The 12,876-nt window shown below is 43.0% G+C and overlaps 1 protein-coding gene across 7 annotated transcripts in view; it reads left to right on the forward strand.

Annotated features, from left to right (window-relative positions):
- AOPEP (aminopeptidase O (putative)) overlaps positions 1 to 12,876 on the forward strand; it is a 539,579-nt gene that overhangs the window by 372,273 nt on the left and 154,430 nt on the right. The gene's annotated exons all lie outside the window — the stretch shown is intronic.

Genomic DNA, 12,876 nt, shown 5'->3' on the forward strand with positions numbered 1-12,876 from the left:
CTGTCTCTGTTTATCTGCCTAATAGAGCAGGAAGTAAATGTCCGCTTCCAAAAGCAAGAGTTTACTGAAGCCTGCTTGGGATAAAGCCTTTCCTGAAGGGGATAAAATTGTTTTATTGTTATTTTTCCAAATTTACAACTGATAAAGTCACGCATTCATTTAGCATTCCTCGTTAGGAAGACACTGCAGCATCTTGGGTTAGTATACGTTATGGGTTTTATACGTTTTATATATACTGGAGTACATTTTCTGCTTTACATGCCCCTTTTTATCAAATGGCCTACTCAAATATCCTCTATGATCAATTTCTCCTCACTGTTCCTCAGTCAGTTATCAGTACTTGAAGTACATCTTCCTTTGTTGACAATCATAAAACTGGAATTAAAATCGTGAGATGCTGATATGCTTTTCGTTGTCAATATAACTAAAGGACATTGAAGCTGTAGAACAGGTACAAAGACAGGCAACTACATTAGTCACTGGGATAGGTGGTATCACTTACCAAGTGAAGTTGGAGAAACTCAGCTTATTTTGTTTGCACAAAAAAGACAACTGAGAGGTGACCTGATTAACATGTATAAATAATTTTAAAAGCAGTATAAAAGCTTGGCAGATGAGCTTTTTATCTGTTTACGTATGGGGAAAAAAGGTGATTTTATACATACTGTGTGTTAAACACGTTTCTTCCCAGTCGGAGTGGTTAACATGTGCAATATCTTGTCACATGAAGTAGTTATAGCTAATTCTATACTTGCATTTAAAAAGCTTTCTTAACCTTGAAGGGAATCTAAATTTATGACTACTAAATGTAGGTAGGTAATATCTTGATCCAGTCAGGAAGATCATCTGTGAGGTTGAACTTGATGGTCAGATGTTTTTTGTTTTTTTTTTAAACCTAGACCACGAAATAACAGTGAGGAGTTCCCAACTTTGTCATGGGGGTTCAGTGGGTAGGCTATTTCACAAATACGATTGGTGCTAGTGTATATGAGTACAGATATCAACATATACTAGAATAGTGGATACTGGTGTTTAATTCACAAGTGCTATTCTTATATTTTAAATGAGACCAAGCCAGGGCATTTCACTTATAAGTATATTAGTATATGCACTTAAGAACAAGAGAAGAACCTTGAAAAACATGCATTTGTTTGAATCCTTGCAATGTATGATGCTGAGTTGAAGAGAGGTTTTTTTTTTTTTTTTTTTTTTATTAAAACTTTGTTTTGCTAGCATTTGATTCATTGCATGAAGTACCAAACGAGTTTTTACAGCAATAATGTGTTTGACCACCACTTAATTAAAGATAGGTCAAACAGCCTGCCCAGACATCTGCCCTGAGCTCATCAGGTTACTCTCTTAATAGAGACTCTCTGATGTCCGCAGATCAAAGAGCTTAGAAGATTCTTGTACAAGTCTAGTCAGATGATTTAAACAACTTTGGCATTGCAAGTTTTAACAACCCACATATGGGCATTGGTAAATGCCCCAAACCCTTTTGTTAGATCAGTTAGTGCATAAAGATGACTGGACTGATGACAATGATAAGATTTGTGAAGACCCTGATCACTTCATATAATAATGGAGATGAAGTTAGGAATGCGTTGTGGTGCCGTTGTGACAGATTGCCAAGCCAAATCTGTTTTGATGCTTTTAGCTTTAATATTCTTTAAGGGACAGATGCATGTTTGAATTCAATACCAGCATAGTAATAATTAAAGATATTTATTACTGCATTTGGGTGTCTTGCAGACTTAGGATTCAGCCTCTTAAAGCACCACATAAAAGGTAGTCATATTATGTCCTTGAACAATGTCATCTATCCAGGTCATGATATATCCAAAGGAATATAAGGACACTTCAACTGGACGTTTCCTTGTGTGTATTCTAGTAGACATTTCTTCACTAACACAAGTGAATATCTGAGTTTGTTTAGATTAGTGGTGAAATATCCTCTAAAAGATAATAAAAAGGAAAGTGAGAAGTGCTTTATTTTCCATTGGACATGATACTTTGCCAGGGCTGCCGCTAACATAAAGACAAAGGGGGCAATCGCCCCAGGGCACTGAGCCTGTAGGGGCCCCCAAGATTTCTCCCCCCATCTTAACTGTTGCTCCCCGGGCCAAGTCTTTGGCAGAGTAGCGTCTCACATGTGCTGGCGGGAAAGTGAGATGCCACACTGCCAAACACTCTGCAGGGGCCCCAGGGAGCAACAGTTAAGTTGGGATGTGATTGGGATGGAGGGTCAGCAGCCAGCTAAGGTGCCCAGGATTAAAATTTGGCTGCTACAAAGGGCTCCTAATGCTACTTTTTGGTTGGGGGGTGTCTGTTGAGGGCAGATGATAGAAAAGCAAGCAACCTGTAGACTACCCCATAGAGACTGCAAACAGTTATTTCCTGGCACAGTGCATAGTAGTCAGGTTTCAGAAATATTTGGCTATGTGACAAAGAAGCAGCTATGAATTGAGGGACTCTGTTTACAGTCAGCATAATTTCACTTGCAGAGTCCTATCTGAGACATTGAATTTTAAACCAGAAATGATTGATGGAGTGGTCAACACATGGAGCTGAGCCTTGTTTAAACCAGTCGATATCAGTCGGTACATAAGTATAAGGCATGTCACCCAATAGGGACCTGATCCCTTGGATATGGATATTCTCAGATTTAAGACTTACTCTTAAAATACACCTGTTAGAGAGCTACGGAAGTTGTCATCTTGCTCCTGCTTGAAAAATTGCTAGCTTTCTGGTTGTAGATATGATCATTTATGACCTAAATACTTTCTAAGTGCTTCACCTGGAGCAGTTGTGTGGATTGGGTGTATCATTTACTGTGATTTGTGATACTGGTTGGAGTGAACTTGCTAAGCAATTGTTACAGCTCATAATGCTAGAGGGAGGAAAAGATGGCAGCCTCCATAGCTCTCTAGTGAGAAGCACTGGCTTCAAAAGGCTGATCTGACAAAAAGGAGATTTAGACTATACATACTTATTGATTTTCTTATTGATTTAGACTATCATACAGTATTGATTTTCAGGCCAATCTGATCACTGTGATTAAATCAGCTGGGTATCTGTTACTCCTGATATCAATCATCTTCTAGATGTCTTTGGCCAGTCTATCTATAAAAACGGATACTAGACATGTTAAGGTGCGTACACATGCACTACCAAATGCAACGACAGGTCCGCCAGACCTTCCCGCTGGGCGGTCTTTAGCCGACAGTGTGCGCATGTGTACACACTGTCGGCGGGCTGATAATGCTGTTTCTGAACGATCCACTGAGTATCCGTTTTTTATTGATAGACTGGCCAAACACAAGGCAGGTCACCCGATGAGCGGATCATTTAGAAACAGCCTTATCAGTCCACCGACAGTGCGTACACACGCGCATACTGTCGGCTAAAGACCGCCCAGTGGGAGAGTCCGGCGGACCCGTCGCATTTGGTAACACACCTTAACCTGTCTAGTATCCGTTTTTATTGATAGACTGGCCACTTTCGTAGTGCGTGTGTACGCCACTTAGTGCGCAGAGAGTGGCTGCAGGGGGGTCACCAGCTGAATGGCATTGTACAGCGTTGAGCAGTTTAACTCAAGTGGTTCAGTCAATTCCCAATTGGATTTTTGCTGAAATCTGATCAAGATCCAGTTGTCAAGCTGTAGTATTGATCACTTAATCATTACCACTCAAGTGATTTTCAGTCAGGGAGTGATTGACGATTTGTCATATCAGGCTATTATCATTATCGCTCTTATTAAAAATGCAAATCCTTCTTTTAAGTTGCATTCTGAGTGCTTCAGAAAGACAAGTTCAAATGCAAAAGAGAAAAAAGGAACCTGTTACGCTACCCCTTATGTTATCAAGAATTGTGAGAGCTTCTGTGCTGGTACTATTGTCTGTAGTAGAGTACAGTTTAAAGTTGCCATATATGTAATCATGTGCAATGTTTTACCACTCATACAATTCTACAGCAATATATCCTACATCCTATTGGAAACTACTTATAAAGACATTTCCACAGGAAGGCCTGGAGATATGTGAGGACCCAACTTGTCCCTCCTTCTAACACTGTGGCCATGCCTCCATTCCAGGTATTATGGTGGGGAGAGTCATGATGACCACTCTTGCTATACAGTTCCTGAAAAATGGACCCCCTGGTTCTGCAGGTTACCGTGGGATAAAAGGGTATAAATGCTGGAGGGCCCTATTAAGTTTTTGCTGGGGACCCCTTGATTATTTATAAATGTTCCTGAACCACAGTGTTTTCATCTTAATGGACGAATTGGTTAATTGGTTTTATTGCAATGTATTAAACATTGTGCCATTTGTGAGTCCGAAAATTGATAAAATATTTAATATTTTGAATAATTATTTTTATACTTGCTTGGTGAGTTGTATTTCTTTTTTGTTTCGTTTAACTGGTTTTTATATGGCATGTATTATTATTATTCTTATTCATTGTACTTATAAAGCGCCAACATATTACGCAGTGCTGTACAATGTGCGTATCAAAATGTTTTCTTTGTAGTGTACAGTGCTTCTTGAAAATTTGTGAACCCTTTAAAATGTTTATTTCTATTTGAATGTGACTTAAAACATCATTCGATTTTTAAACAAGTTCTTAAATTATATGATAAAAACTTAGTTAAACTCATAAGACAAATATTATTATATGTGGTTATGTTTTTATTTTTAGAAAAGTTGCAATAACATATCTGTATGAGGCAAAAAGTGAATCCTTAGGATTATTAACCACTTAAGCCCAACTGGACAAGATTTCTCGTCCAGTTGGGCTGCGCGCACTCCCGCGGGTCGCGCGCGCGCCCGCGGGCCCCCCCGTGCGCGCCCCCGCTGCTGGCCGCTAGCCCACCGATCAGTGAAAGGGATTATAAATCCCTTTCGCTGATCGGACCCCCCCCGGAGAAAAGCCGACAGCGTCTCTTCAGACGCTGCGGCTTTTCTGAGCTCTGGTCTCCTTTCTTCTGCCTGGGAGCGAGATCGATCGCTCCCAGGACTTTTTGATTCTGGCCATCTTGTGGCCAAATAGCAAATTACACCCAAAAAAAAAAAAGTTTTAAGAATAAACCTATAAATATATTAAAAAAAACCCTGTTTACCTCCCACACCAAAAAATACCGACATACAAGTTTAAATTAAAAAAAAATAAAAAATTACAATAATAAAAAAAAAACCAAAAACATAAATAGTTACCTAAGGGTCTGAACTTTTTAAATATTCATGTCAAAGGAGTATATCAATATGATTTAATAAATTATGGGCTTCTAAACAGTGATGGACGCAAAACAGAAAAAATGCACCTTTATTTCCAAATAAAATATTGTCGCCATACATTGTGATAGGGACATAATTTTAACGGTGAAATACCCGGGGCATATGGGCAAATACAATACGTGAGTTTTAATTATGGAGGCATGTATTATTTTAAAACTATAATTGCTGAAAACTGAGAAATAATGAATTTTTTCCATTTTTTTCTTATTCTTCCTGTTAAAATGCATTTACAGTAAAGTGGCTCTTAGCAAAATATACCACCCACAGAAAGCCTAATTGGTGGCGGAAAAAACAAGATATAGATCAATTAATTGTGATGAGTAGTGATAAAGTTATTGGCAAATGAATGGGGGGTGAAAGTTGCTCGGATGTAAAAAAATTTCAACCCTTCGGGCTTAAGTGGTTAATTAACCTCCTTGCTGGTCCAATTCCACAATTCCCGCCGGCAAGGGGGCAGCGCAGCACTTTTTTTTTTTTCAAATCATGTAGCGAGCCCAGGGCTCGCTACATGATAGCCGCTGAGCGGCGGCATCCCCCCACCCACTCCAATCGCCTTCGGCGATCAGAGTAAGCAGGAAATCCCGTTCAGAATGGGATTTCTTGCAGGGCTTCCCCGGTCGCCATAGCGATGGGGCGGGATGACGTCACCGACGTCATGGACGTCGGGACGTCAGAGGGAATCCCGATCCACCCCTCAGCGCTGCCTGGCACTGATTGGCCAGGCTGCGCAGGGGTCTGGGGGGGGGGGCGGGTAGCGGCGAATCGGCGGGTAGCGGCGGCGATCATGTACCACACGCAGCTAGCAAAGTGCTAGCTGCGTGTAGGAAAAAAAAATTATGCAAATCGGCCCAGCGGGGCCTGAGAAATCCTCCTGCGCAGGTTACCCCGAGCTGAGCTCGGGATGACCGGCAAGGAGGTTAATTGAAGGTGAAATCTGAGTCTGGTGTTTTCAATCAGGGGTGTGTGAGAGAGATCCTGTTTTATTTAAAGGAAGCCTGTAATAAGTATAAAAAAAAGTTTCACTTACCTGGGGCTTCTGCCAGCCCCTTCCCTGCAGCCGTCCTGTGCTCGCACCATCCTTGAATGAACCTCCGGTCCCCCGCCATGTTTCCGTTTCACCCTCACCTGTCGCTGTACACTGCGCCTGTGCACTTGTGTACGTCCTCGTTCACACTCCCAGCGCCGGGAGTGTCCTGCGCAGGTGCTGTACAAGGTTTTCTCTAGGCTATTGTCCTGGAGGTAAGCCTTTCTTTATTTTATTATCTATTGATTGCTACTGTACAACGTTTTCGGGACGCCTCCTCCACTAGTTCAACAGCCTTCCGTGTCACTGGGGGGGTCCGGTCTGTTTTTAATTTTTTTAGACTTTTTACGATTTTAAACTCTCTACAAGATTTTTTGGGGAGAGCGACCCATCCAGCTGAAAGACCTAAGAGCCTGAGTGAGGAGGGGTTTTCCTCACGGGCTACAACAGGCAGACTATACCTATACATAATTAAGAAGGTACCTTAACCTACTGCACCATAAGGGACTCCCAGTATCTCTCTGTGTTTTTACTATCTTCTCTGGAAGGTCCCTGAAACCCCCAGAACCCAACCCTGTCTACACAGTTTGCTAAAGATCATGTGAACAAAGCAGAAGGATACTGGAAGAATGTTTTGTGGATTTATAACTCCAAAATATATTTTGTTGTCTTAAATTAGTTACATTTAGAGAAAGAAAAACACTGTATCCTACCATAAGAATCTAATACAATTTTTAAACAGTGATGAGAGTGTTCTAATTGAAAAGGTTTCAGATTTATAAAAAATATAGAAAATTATAAAGGGTCCACATTACTATTGAACAGCCATGTTTTATTGTCTGAATTCTGCACATTTTAATGTGATATATGGTACCCTACATGTGTGAACTAGTAGAGATAGTTTTAGCTCTATATTAGTTCCCTAATATAATCTAAGTTAACAGTAGAAGAAAGATGCAATCAGTGATGTGGAGCAGGGGTTGCAGCAGTCACAATTTCGACCAGTCCTCTGCTCCTGTAGGGGCCCAGCAGTTCGTCATTGGCCTGCTGTATTATGTAGTTGCTCCTTCCCTCCCTTTAATAGTTCCGGTGTTCTGTCAAGAGCTGCTTCATATCAAAGTTGGCTGCAGGTCCGTTTTGCTCACCAGTTTGGACTTTTTAATATCCCTCTGTGGCTTATCGATCTGTGCATGGTGGAGCCACAACACTACAAAGCAGGTGGGCAAGTACAAATAGGGGTCAATTAAAGCACCAGGGAAGCCTCTCAGGGACTTAACAGGGGTGAAGGGAAACATTAGCGCACCAGGGAAACCTCTGAGGAACAGTGAGGGGGAGCACTAGACTAGGGCACGCATGTATCCCCTTTATCCCCTCTGCAGAAAATAGTCCCGCCTCTGCCAAGGAGTTCCCACTAGACTACCAGGGATACCTTTAAGGGGCAGAAGGGATCACTAGACCACAGGCTATCCCCACACCCACTGCTAAAAATAGTAGCATGAACCAATAAAATAGGATATTTTGACACGTAATCCAATCAACTTAGAACAACTTGACAAAGTAGCATGACTTATCAGAACACTGGTGCCATACAGACTTCACACAAGCTGACCAGGTCTGTCCTAACTAATACTGCTATCTGAGGGAGGCCTTGGCTACCAAATACTGCTAAGTGGTGCTACCTAATACAACTATCTGAGAAGTCCTACCTTATACTGCTATCTAAAATGGGCTACTTAACAATACTATCTGATGGGCCCTACCTAATACTTCTATCTGAGCAGCGGCTTCCCAGTACTGCTATCTAAAGTGGGTTACTTAAAGAGAGTCTGAAGCCAAAAAACACCTCTTTTGACTGGCCAGTCCTCTTCAGCAATAAGATCATAGCTGAAATATGAAATCCATGTCGTGGATTTTGCTGCCCAGGGTAGGCAGAGCTTTGTGCTGTAGCTCTGCCTCTACTCATGTCAATCTCCACCTCTTCCCGCCCATCTCAGTGAAAGAGGACTAAGAGGGGTGGGGAGAGGCAGACATTGGCGGAGATTGACACGAGCAGAGGGAGAGCTACTGCGCAAAGCTCTGCCTCTTACCGGAAAGAGCCCCAAATTTGGCCCTGGGGATTTCGGGGGTATAAATAGATCGTTCTGCAGTGGGAATGCGGCGTTTTGGCTATGATCTTATTGCTAAAGAGGACTGGCCAGTCAAGAGGGTTTTTTTGGGGGGCTCCATATTCTCTTTAATACTACTATCTGAGGGGCCCTACCTAATATTTATATGGCGACTACGTAACACTGCTTTTTGAAGGACAGCTACTCAATGCTATTATTTTTTATTCAGGGATCATTTGGCTACTTAATTCTTTTATCTGGAGCACCTGGCTTTTTAATTTATTTATATGGGGGCATATGGTGGTGGTGATAATGTGAATTTTTCTTTAGGCCATACTATTAATTTGGTGTGTGTGTCTAGATGCCAATTATTCCAACTTACATGCAAATGTAACCACTTAAAGTGTACCAGAGATTAAGCAACCTGCTTTGATGAATACTATATACTACTAGGGGCATGAGAACAGACACTTACCCTACTGTCTGTTTCATTCTGGTCTGCCCTGTGAGCTTGTAATACCCCTCTAAAAATCAGACTGAGCTCTCAGTCGGCTGCTTTATCAGGAAGCTCTATAGCAGTGAGAGCAGTCTCCTCAAGCCCGCCCCCCTCTCTGCCTGTGTTCTCCCTATCTGTGCACAGAAGTGCCTGTGATGAGAGAAGCAGCTCAGTACTCAGTAAAGGTCCGTACACACGTCGGACTGGAGGCAACGACGGGTCCGTCGTTGCCTCCCGCTGGGTGGGCGTTCCAACGACAGTCCGGCGTGTGTACGCACTGTCGGCGGACTGATACGGCTGTTTCTGAGCGATCCGCCGTACACACGCCGGACTGTCGTTGGAACGCCCACCCAGCGGGAGGCACCGACGGACCCGTCGTTGCCACCATTCCGACGTGTGTACGGACCCTAAACATATTTATTTATCTACCTAGCTAATTAGTGCCCAGGCTTGAGTTACACACGTATCTCTACCCATCTGAGCCAGGAACATTCAGGGACCCTGCTCTACTGCTCTGATAACTGTACACAGATCAAATGCAGCTGCAGCTGTGCTTGTCTTTGGTTTTACAAGAATAAGTAAAAGTAATTGTGCCTGTGTGTATATGTCTGCAGTTTTTTTTTTCCTAATATATATATATATCCCTGCATACATTATTTGATGGAGAACTTTACACACAGTGACACTGACCCACTGTGCTTTAACCCCTTGCTGACTGCTCCACGCCAAATGGAAGCCCCAGGACCACTCCACGCCGTGAATGGCTGTGGGTGGGGATTGCAGGAGATCACGCGCATCTCCGCATGAATGACGGAGCTCCGCTCCACCTTCAGTCTCCCAGCGGCGATCACCGCTCGGAGACTGTTAGACGGTGAAACCGACATCTATTAACATTGTACAGCGCTGCGATCTACAGCAGCTCTGTACTGGGGACAGCCGTGTGACACTGCTGTCCCCCTGGCACTTGCAAAAGTGATCCGCTGTCATAGGCTGAAGCCTATGACAGCCGATCACGCTGATTGGTTGGCCAGGGGAGGGAAGGTGGTAAAATAAATAAAAAAAAGTGAAATTTATTTAACAAATAATGTAATAAATATTTGTGAAAAACAAACATTGGGGAGTGATTAGACCCCACCAACAGAGAGCTCTGTTGGTGGGGAGAAAAGGGGGGGGGGGAGTCACTTGTGTGCTGAGTTGTGCGGCCCTGCAGCAAGGCCTTAAAGCTGCAGTGGCCCAGTTATCAAAAAATGGCCCGGTCACTAGGGGCGTTTAACACCGCGGTCCTCAAGTGGTCAATTAGTGTAACTAGGACATTTAAAAAACTTCCATTCTGCTGAAGTGACATGTAGTAGAAATCAGTAAATTATTCAGGAGACCCACTTTTAGTTAATTATTCTGGTTTAACCACTTCTCAACCCAGGGTTTTTCACCTAAAAACCACAGCAATTTTAACATTTCAGGGAGGCAAGGGTTAATGGGCTTAATGGGGGTATAATTTATTTAAAAAAAAAACCTCACTGATGCTCATAACTCACTAATGCTGTGTTAGTTATCTGAGATCCTCTCACGAGTGATCTCAGTAACTGTAGGGCTACTTTCCCCCCAAGACGTTGCGTTTTAGGGGACGTTATGGTCGCATAACGTGCTCCTAACGCAACGTATGGTGGTGTTGAAGTTGGACGTCAGATTGAGCTGCGTTATGCAGCTCTCAAAGCAGCCGCTCCAGGTTAGTGATAGGAAGTACGGGTCTTTTTAAGGATTCGGATCATTTGAGTCGGATCATTGAAACGATCCGGTTCTTTGAACCGAATCATTTGAGTCATTTTACTAGGGAAGCAGACTGGGTGAAATGATTAGCAGGACAGGACTTTCCCTGCACTGTACATTCTGTATGTTCCTGTTTCTTCCAGACAGACATCCACTGTGAACCGAATCTTTCATTGTGATGATCCGGATAATTCGACTCACAAAAAAGATCCGGATCAAATGAACAATCCGTTCATGATCCGGACAACACTACAGTCCTACCAGGAGTCTCTGCAGTGCAGTGAATATTAATTAGCCATGTGGCTGGCTGTGGAGGAGGAGGGGAGACCTCCTCCTCCAACATTACTGAGCATGTGCAAACAGTCTAACGTGGCTTAGCCCAGTATAACGTACAGCATGCTGCACTTTGTTTAAACGTGCTGCGTTACTATGTAATGCAACGTGTACACTGTGAACAGCAACATTGATTTTACAGTGCTGTGAGTTAGGCTGCGTTACTGGCTGCTGTAACCTGGGACTTTAACGTCCCTCTGTGAAACCAGCCTAACAGCATAGTGACTGATACAATCTTTACACACATTCTGAATGAATGAGCACTGTCATTGGCTTTGGCAGTGCTCATTCAAACTTGCAAGCACTTTGATTGGCTTTGTGAACACATGTTCACATCAGCCAATCACGGACCAGCGGGTGGCCGACGCGTACGCGCATCCGCTAATAAACAGGAGTTGCTTATCTACGCCCCTGTGACCCGGTGAATTTTAAAGGGGCGTAGATAAGCGTGGCAAAGGTTGCAAAGTGGTTAAGCATCAAAAACACTTTCTATATATTGCTGTATATTGGAATTAAGCCCCGTTCTCCATGTGATCTTTAGTTTAGGCTGTTCCCCTATGTGGATTTCTCCACCCAGAAATGTAATAGGTATATTTTGTATGGCTACAGAACTCTCAGTGAACAAACATACCGCAGAGCTGCACATGGCAGGACTGGGCTTTTTCACACTAGGAGCTGATCCGTGCGTTTTGACGGTTCGCTGCTAGGATGCATTTAGAATGGTAACATGAAAGTCTACTTGACTTTCATGTTAACTTCCACATTAGATAAAGCGTTCCAGAATTAGAAATACTGCTGCTAATCAGCCTCACACCGCAGCTTCCCGATGTCACGCCGCAGGTCATATCGCGCGCACAAAATCGATTCGTGCACGTGTTCGATGTTGCCACCTGTGATAAATTTCAGAAAGTGAATCAGAAAGAGAGATTTTACAATGGGCAAACACTGACTAAGCAATGTATAAAGGAAAAATAAGCCATTTTATTAATTACATTATTTTCCCTACAGTTCCTCTTTAATACAAATGCAACTTAGTAATTGGCCAATCAGCAGAAGTGTTCTAATTTCCCAATTCCAAGCTGCATACAATTTACAGTAATATCTGCATGCAAGTCTGAATTATTTGCATCTTACTGACCTTCTCACCTATCTGGAATGCAGTGCAAACTACCTGCACAATCTTTCTTTTCCCCCCTATTTTTCTTGAGTTACTGTTGCTCTTTTGTAAGAGTCGGTACACTTTGTGCTATTTCATAATTTTTTTTTGTAATTCCAAAAATAGACTGCTTCTGTTCAATGTCAGACTGAAATGTGTCCAAGGAGAAGCTGGTAGGATAAGCCGAGGTTCATATGGGCTGATACACAGAAGGCTGATGTCTTCATGCGCTGCTATCACAGAGACTGTCAGGTTTTTGATTAGTTGTGTTTTACTGACAAAATGTTCTCATAGTCTAAACACTCCTGGTCTTTGCATACCATAAGTAATCCTGCAGTTTATTTGTGTGAGGAAGATAGAAGCTGGACAGGAAAAAAGCCTTTCAGAGCGTGTGAGCGCAATCATGCAAGTGAAGTATGCGAGGCTGAGGCTGAACAAATATTGCCGGGAAAGCCTATACCTCCAGCCCACTGTAGTGGCAGCAGGCTCCTCCCCAGCAGACAGTGCACAAGCTGGAGGTGTTTCATTTCCTCACAAGACACGTTTGTGCACTCTCACCATTCTTCATCCAGGGAGCTGAGAGGCAGCCCGTGTCTCCTCCAGCAGGATGCTCAGCCTACAGCAGCTTGTGCACTGTGAGGGGAGAGGTGACAGCAGCTTCACTATCCCTCACAGACACACGAGGAGAAAACATCATAAGA

Source organism: Hyperolius riggenbachi, chromosome 1, assembly GCF_040937935.1.
Source record: "Hyperolius riggenbachi isolate aHypRig1 chromosome 1, aHypRig1.pri, whole genome shotgun sequence".
NCBI lineage: Eukaryota > Metazoa > Chordata > Amphibia > Anura > Hyperoliidae > Hyperolius > Hyperolius riggenbachi.